Below are 8,455 nucleotides of genomic sequence, written 5' to 3' on the forward strand. Positions count from 1 at the left end.
CTTGGCCTGCATGAGTCCTTCTGGGGAAGAGAGGGAATCCACTGCACAGCCCCCACCAAACTGTGAAGTAGACACATCCAAGGACCCAAAGCCCCTGTGAGGCCCAGTCTTTCTGCAGACTTCCCTTTCCACATAGAGTGACTCTTACAGGAGCGTGGGCCCCATGTCCTACACAGGGCGTTTCCAGAAACATTGGGAGAAGAGAGCTGACTACTTGGGAGTTCAGGGGTTCACTCTGTTCCTCACCTCAGCCCCTTCACTTGGGAGTTCAGGGGTTCACTCTGTTCCTCACCTCAGCCCCTTCACTTGGGAGTTCAGGGGTTCACTCTGTTCCTCACCTCAGCCCCTTCACTTGGGAGTTCAGGGGTTCACTCTGTTCCTCACCTCAGCCCCTTCACCTGCCTTAACGCTCTTGCCCCAGTAGACTCTGAATCCACCATGCCTCAGACAAGCTCTTGTGTCACCTGACCAGGGCAGCAGAAAGCCCTGTGCTGGAGAGAAAATGCCCATACCCTCCAGGGACCCTGGACACTGGTGTCCTGACTACAGTGTGACTTGAGGCAGGAGGCCACAGAGGCTGAGGCCAGTGTTCTGAGTAGGAGCCGGGGTACAGCTTGAGTCCTGCTCATCAGGGAGCGTGATGTTAGGGTTCCCCAACTTCAGAGAGCCAAAATCCGCCTCCAGGCATCCCTGCCTTCACCTTGCCATAAAGGGAGACTGAATTTCAGAGCCCTGGTGGAAACTGGGGTCCTGTCTAGTAGCTGAGCACCCCACAACCCTCTTGATCCCCGGGAAGAGGGAAGGAGCTTTACAAACCTGCCTTCAGCTCCAGCTCAGTCTCTTCGGGAACCAGGGCTGTCCCTGGTAGGGCCACGTGAGGTAGGGGCATAATGGCCAGAGAGTATGTCATGTCCCATGACTATGACGCTGTGCCTGGCTGGAGACTGAGGATGGGGGCTCTCATCCTCAGTGGTGGAGAACCTGCCCAGTCCCTCCATGACAGCAAATGTACCTAAGGCTGAGCATGTGTGGTGCAGTGACTCCTAGTGGGTGGCCCAGGAGCCTAGGAAGTAGAGAGCCTTTCCTGGCGGTACCCAGAGAGAAGGGTGCCAGTAGGAGAAAGGCCAGGCAGGTACAGTGCTTCTGGATTCCACTCCAGAGCCTCCAGAAGGGATGCGGCCTGCCAGCAGTTCTCAGCCTAGGGAAGTTCATCTTGGATTTTGAATCATAGGGTGACAGACAACTTTGTGGGTTGGTTTTTTTGTTTGTTTTGTTTTGAGACAGGGTTTCTCTGTGTAGCCCTAGCTGTCCTGGAACTTGCTTTGTAGACCAGACTGGCTTTGAACTCAGAGATCCACCTGCCCCTGCCTCCCGAGTGCTGGGATTAAAGGCGTGCGCCACTATGCCAAGTTTGACTTGGTGTTCTTTTAAGCCTCCAAGTCTACCATTTTCCTCCTACAACAGAGCGCCAGTACTGTGTCTGTCTTGGCCTCTCACTGTCCTGAGTGGGTGAGTGGACGCTGCCACATGTCAGGAGACCTGTGACTTGCCCCTATGGGAAGAGGAGGGTCAAGTTGACTGTAAGCCTCCGTTCTCTTTTTAGCCATTATGGGCCTCTGTTCATTTCAGCTGCCCTGTGACACTTTGTGCCCATGACACAAATCCTCTTAGGGTGCCTATGACCCAGCCCTGCCAGACAGTAACCTTGTGTTTACGTGGGGCCTGGGGTGACAACATGGGTCATGGCCATGACCTTGCTGTGAACCAAACTTGTATCTGCAGTTCTGGCTGCCGAAGTAGCACAGGAACAGGCAGAGGCAGGCATCACGTCTGCAATGGGCGCTGCAGGGTAGGCAGACGGTTGTGCCCTGCTTCGCCTGAGCCATGGATTCCTTCCCCTTTAACACATGAGACCTAAGGGGCAAACTTGAACACTGGGCCTTCTTCTCCTCTCCACTCCCAGCAGGGGAGGGACACATTCCTGTTCCCTGAGAGCGAGCTGTGGTTCCAGTCTACAGAGAGATTGCAGTGGAGCGGGCTCCAGTCTGCCCTTCAGTCAGCCAGTTTCCAAGAATCTCTGAGTCACTGGGGGGGTGGGGGCGCTCTCCTACCTGAGACCCCAAGAAAAACTGGTTTCTGACTCAGGGGTCTCAGCCCTGCTCCCCTGTGGAAGACATGGCTGCCTACTTGGGAGAGCATCCCTGAAGAAGGCCCTGGGCCTCAAGACAAGAAGAGGGGTTGATGGGCTGCTGGGTGGACCCTAAGAAAGCCACCAGAAGATGAACTGAATCCTCTGTGGAACCTGCTGGACCCAGGCCTGGCTCCGACTGAACAAGCCTGTGGCCTGGCTGTGCCTGTACTTGCCTCTTCTGGGAGCTTCAGCTCATACATACCCTGCGTATGTGCTGGAGTTGGGTCAGCTGTGTGTGGCTGCCTGTTTGTCTGCCACACGTTTCTGGACCCTGTGCCTGAGGGCTGCGTGTTCACACCTTTGAATACCAGCGTCTCCAGCCTCTGGGTACAGGCCCCCATGTCACCAAGGGCTCAAGTAGGTGCGTGGGCCGGAAGGGGTCCCTGGTGGTGCTGGTCAGGGAGCAGGAAGATAGTAGAGTCCTGGCTGGGTGTGGAGCTCTGGGTCCTTGTGTCCATGGAGGAGGCCGCAGGGCGGACCGCTTGCGTCAGCCTTGAGCGGCCATCAATAGCGCGCGCTTAATTAATTTGATGGGAACAGCAGGGACCGCCGTTTGCATTTAGTGAAGTTCCAGGAACTTCCAACCCCATCTTCATAATTGGCCTCATAAATTGTAAGAAAGAGAGAGATCAGCAAAGCGGGAGGAAGGAGGGGCCGCCCGTCCGTCCTTATTTAATTTTATTGCTGAAATTCATCTTTTTAGCCTCCTCCGCCTGAATCGGCTCTCCCTGCCGGATTTGCCTAATCATGATAAATTAATATTCATTTCCCCACCTCTTACCCAGCTCCCGCGCTTGGATAGAGCCGGGAGGTCTCCTTCCAGCCCCTCTGCCTTGGTGGGAGATGACCCCCAAAGTGGAGCTTGTGTGCTGAGGTGAGGTTGGTCCTTGGGGCGAGCAGGAGGGCGCCTGGGAGAAAGAAGGGGCTGTGTTTCTTTGGGAGGCAAACTCTGAGCTCAGAGGGCTCGGCGGCTGCGGTTAACAACCGTGCCCAGCTAGGACCGGGCTAGAAGGACAAGGAGAACCCAAGAAGGCTGAGCCTGACAGGGAACCCTGGGGAGGGGGCCGGAAGGAAGCGGGATAGGATTGGGAAGGGAGGCTGGAACAAAGAGTTGGTCACTGATCGGCAGTGTCTCACTCCACTCCCTCAGCTAGTTAGGAGCCGCCTCGCCAGGATGAAGCATGGTGCTCTGAGGGTTTCCCTGGGCGCCATTGGTTTCTGACCACCCTTTCTCAGCGCATCTAGAGGTGGCTGGCCCCAGCGTGTGACACCTGTGCTGTTCTGCTTGGCTGTGGCAGCTCCTACTTCAGTCAGTGCTTGGGTGGAGGTTGGGTGGAGTGCTGCTGGCCCCGTACACAGCCCTGCACCTCCCTCTGTGGCGGGGCTCCAGTCTAAAGGGTCACAGTTCCCTCGTCTGCTTGCACGTGATTCTGTGACACATGGGTCTTTCCATTTCATCCAGCCTTTGGCCTCCTTTACAAGGGCGGAACCTGAAGACCACACACGAACAATGATTGGTCCGATGCCCCACGTAGATCAGGAGGGATGGAACTAGGAGGGGCGCCCCCCCACCTGAGAGGCTGACAGTGGGCAGAACAGTCTGCTGTAGGGTGTGAGCTCTGTGGATGTGTTTTATTAGGTGACAAAGGGGACATTATCTCGTCACACAATCCCTTTAAAAGCAGAGCCGTCTGTGGTAGCAGGATGGTGGAAGAGTTCTGAAGACCCGGGGAGGGGCAGTGCCTACTGATGCTCGGCTGGAAAGCAGGTAACCACCAGCCGTAACAATGAGCACACAAGGACCTTCTCTTTAGAGCCCCACAGGGACCCCAGGCTATCCAGTGCCTTCATGCAGCCTGCGGGGCCCTAGGCAACAAGCTCAGCTGACCTGACCCGGGTCTGGCCCTGCACCCATGTCCGCTGTTTGGGGGTGCTAAGTGTGTAACAGTGTACCGCAGCAGTGGAGGGGTGCACAAAGCCAAGGAGAGGAGTCTCAGGGCGCTTCTGCTGTGGGCCAGAGTCGGAACTGGGGGGAGTTTGGAGGCTCTGCTATACCACTCCCCTCTCCCAGACTCCCCAAGGCAGTAATTGCTCCCAGTTTCCAGACTCCTCCGCCTCCTCTGTTGCTTTTCGTGGGACCGAATCCTTGAAGTATTCAGTGTGTGACCTGTGTGCGTGTGGAGCCTGGAGCCTGGGTTATGATTCATTGTGGATACTAGCCAAGAGATGGGGCTGGGCAGTCAGCTCCGCAGAAGCTCCCAGCACATGGGCATCCAGTCAGCTCCGCAGAAGCTCCCAGCACATGGGCATCCAGTCAGCTCCGCAGAAGCTCCCAGCACATGGGCATCCAGTCAGCTCCGCAGAAGCTCCCAGCACATGGGCATCCAGCTCTAAAACCATTCATTCACAAGACGTGGTTAGATTCTGGGAAAAGAGACCTTTGAGCCCCATAGGATGTGTTAGAAGGCTGGGAAGACCAATTACCACTGTGCAAATTATGGGAGGAGGCTTGGGGAAGGGCCTGAGTCTCCTGTATCATGCATGTGGTTTAATCGAGCAGTTTTGTCAAGCCCTACTTAGCCCAACCCTACATGAGATTGTGTAGTCTCCAGGTGGATTCGTAGCTCCATTTTATAGATAAAAACCTGAGTCATGGGATGGAAAGATAGTTCAAGGGTCAAGAGCATGTTCTGCTCCTTAGGTCCCTGGGCCTAAGTTCAATTCCCAGCACCCACACTGGGCAGCTCACAATTGTCTGGAATTCTGGGTCCAAGTGATCCAATGCCTCAGACCTCCTCAGGCACCGACACTCAAGTTCTCAAGTGCATACACATACACACACAAACACACATACACAGACATACACACACACACACACACAGAGAATTCAAAAAATAAAATAAATCTATTAAGAAAAAAAAGAACCCTACTCTCAGAGAGGAAACTTTCCTTGTCCTAACTCGCACAGCACACGAGGGTCAGACATGGGCGTCCCACAGATCTCTGTGACTAAGTTCTCGGTTCCATTCTGCACAGATCTAAGTGGGCCCTCTGTCTCAGCCCTTCCCTGCTTCCCTCAGCCTCTGCAGAGAGAGTCCATGGTGCCGACAGCCCTGAGACCAGGATTCAGTTCCATTTTGAGACAGTGTTCAGCAGTGTGTGAACTCAAGAGTCTCCAGACTCAGCCTCCTGAGTGTGGGGTACAGGCTACCCACAAGCCTGGTTCAAACCTGGTTTTTGGGTCATTGGTTTTCGGCTGAGCGGGGAAGCCCAGTTGTCTCCACCATCACGAGGGGTTAGGGAGGAGGCAGCACCAGCTCTGGGCCCTGCCGGGGAATAGCTCATCTGGCAGGTACCAGTTCCTCCCTCCGTCCCATACATGCCTGCTCTGTCTGGCTTGGACTCGGTGACAGGGCCCCCGGAGTTCTAGCCTGAGACACTCTGTCCCCCAGCAACTTGTGGCTTCTAAGGCATTCTGTCCCTTGACCTTGATTCAGCACTGTGGGTTGTACTTTTAGTTCAGTTTGATTGGGAAATCTAAATATGCTCAGGTCACTCTCCCTGCCCGACAGTCAAACACCAAACTGGGAAGGAATCAGCCCTGGCCTGTTCCCCTTCTCAAGCTGGGTCTCTCAGGGGTTGGCTCCAGAAAGAAAATGAAGGTCCTACCTTCTTAGGAGCTCTCTGGTCCTTCCCACCCAAAGACCTACCTGCCTGCCAACGCCTCCAGGGAGGTGCCAGGCGACGGATGACCTGACCTGCTTCAAGTTCAGTTTTCTTGTCCTCAATCCCTCCACTCGTGAACAAACGAGTTTTCTGGGATCTTGGTGCGAGGGTATTTCAAAAGCAGGGTCATGCAGAGCTCCATGCCTGTCCTACCAGCAGGTGCATGCAGGGCGGGGACGGCGAGCGTGCTTCCCGAGAGGCGCCGGCAGAGGGAGCGCGAGGACCGGCAAAGAGGTTGATTGCTAAGCCAGGCGAGCTCGGGAGAGGCGGGCCGCCGCCGTCCCCCCACCCCCTTCCAGGACCTGGGCACTGGAGAAAGGGTCCCCGCTCCTCAAGAGGAGGCACGCGACGTGACGAGGATACGGACCCACATTCTTTCAGGGAGGAGAGAGCGTTGCAGCACTCGCCCGGAGTAGGGAGGAACTGAAGATCTGATGCTGATGGTTACCGGGGTGTGAATCGAGTGAGACTCCTTCCCAGACTCATCTCTGGCTAGGACTCTGTGCCTCAGTTTCCCCTTCAGGAATTCTGTTCCTGTTGATGAAAGTTATAAACTGGAAGAGCTGTGAGTGACATGACCGAGGACTATCGCCTGCCCTGGTCACCCTTTTCTTGGCCCAGTCTGTCTAGACGCAGCTTGGAGGTGAAAGAGATGGATGGAGACTGGAGAGAGTGGCCACGGGACAGGCACGCAGGGAAGCCTGGGGAGGAGCCGAGAAGGACGTGGTCACACGGGCTGGGGCCGGTGCCCATGAGCCTGGCGGATCTCTGCTGCGACCCTTCCCCGGCCGCGGTCTGCACTGACTCCTTCACTCCCCTGATGCTCTCTACCAGCTGCGGTGATTTATGGCTGGGCCAGGCCTGACGACCTTGGACGGATAACTAATGACAGGTCAATAACGCTACAGAAAAAGTGAAGTGAGGACCGAGGCCCATCCCTTTCCGCCCATCCCCGGCTTCTGTCCCCCTCCCACCAACACAGGGCTTGGCGCACATCACTGACGTCTCCTTGCACGGGTGGGAGGCTCCCCAAGGTTCCTCGACAGATCTGGTGGTTAAACCAGCTGAAATGGGGCTGGTGTAGGGCCTAAACATACTGCAGAGACCCCAAGTGGGTCATCCGCAGTGTGGGCCGTCTTTGTGGGTCCCATGCTACAGGCAAGAGGAAGCCTCTGGGAAAGTAAAGCTGGCGCTTGGAATTGCTACCAGGCACAAGGCAGGAAGCCTCAGAGAGCAATAGGGAGGAAGGTTAGCGCAGTAATCCAGTCTGCCGTCCCTGGCTGTCTCTTTTCTTTGGCCTCCCTCTCCGGAGTCTCAAAACCAACTACCAGGAAGACAATGTTTGCTTCTGTTTTCCAGACACTTCATTAACCCAGGTGTCCCGTTTGCATGCGAATTGGGGTGGGGAACATCCCCCCTCCTGCCTGTGTCATCTGGGGACTCCTGAGAACCCACTGCTGCCTCCTCCTCTTGGGTCTGCCAACTTCCTGGTTCCTGTTTGAGACATCCTGATTCCCGGGCTATGTTAGAATCCCGGGAAAGGTAAGCAGCCTAGGATACCTGGCTTGAGTTCCTGCCTCCTGGACAGCAGGCCAGGTCAGCACCTGGGGACCAGTGTGGGCTTTTCCACCTTCTGTCCCATTCTGTGTGTGGGGAAGCTGAAGCTCATGGAGCCCTCGCTGAGCAGTCCGGCAGAGGGAGGCTCTGAGACCTGCAGCCTGATCTAATGCTTTAAACTAGTCTCTCCAAGCCACCACCCAGGGTCCTGGTCCTTCCTCTGTTGGCTCCTCCTTAACCATTGTCAGCTCCAAAGAAGACACCCAATAAAGGCCACAGAGGCAAGAACACTCTGCTTCTAGATTAAACGCAAGGGACAGAACTGCCTAAGAAGTATAGGGCAGTGGGAGTGGCCTGGTGCCTGAGGGTACCAGACAATCTCTGTGACACAGGTAGACTCCTATCTGTGTAGTCTCAGATGCATTCAGTAGGCCAGGACCATGTGGATGCCATGTGCTGGGGCGGGGCGGGGGGAGGAGCCACACTAGGTAGCATATAGGACAAGTGTGTAAAGGGAGAGACTTCTTGTGGAGTAGAAATGTCAGAAGCTTGGGGGTACAGACCCTAAATTTCCCCCCACCGATTACTCCGCCTCTAGCTTTTTGCATACCCTGTTCCAAGCCACAGATACCAACTTCTCCTCCAAACCCTCCTGTCTCCTCAGCCTGAAAACCCCAGGGGTTCCAGCTCTGGGTCTGGCTGCATAATTTTCAGGGTCCATAAAAACATGGGGTTCTTCGTTTAAAAGTTATGAGGAGTTTCGAGACAGAAACAGCGGAACTAATAAAGCGAGCACAGGGTTCTTGGGAATGCAAAGCGCATGTCACACATCAATGAAGTCAGCCCTACCCTGCCACCACCAGCAAGCTCTCTTCCCATCCAGTGACTTGATGGTGTATCTCTGTCACCCTGGGTCTGTCACCTGTACTGTCCCTACCTCCCCTACAGCTCCCTGCTTCTTGCTGTAGAGCCTAGAAGGGT

General features: G+C 55.4%; 1 long non-coding RNA gene across 1 annotated transcript; it reads right to left on the minus strand.

Moving 5' to 3' along the window:
- Nucleotides 1-3,804: 3,804 nt before the first annotated feature.
- LOC121139797 lies at nucleotides 3,805-6,113 on the minus strand. Its single transcript, XR_005876679.1, has 2 exons — nucleotides 5,902-6,113; nucleotides 3,805-4,581 (listed from the first exon to the last, which is right to left on the minus strand). It is a non-coding gene; the product is annotated as an uncharacterized LOC121139797 (long non-coding RNA).
- Between the last annotated feature and the right edge of the window lie 2,342 nt (nucleotides 6,114-8,455).

Source organism: Mesocricetus auratus, unplaced genomic scaffold, assembly GCF_017639785.1.
Source record: "Mesocricetus auratus isolate SY011 unplaced genomic scaffold, BCM_Maur_2.0 Super-Scaffold_4256, whole genome shotgun sequence".
NCBI lineage: Eukaryota > Metazoa > Chordata > Mammalia > Rodentia > Cricetidae > Mesocricetus > Mesocricetus auratus.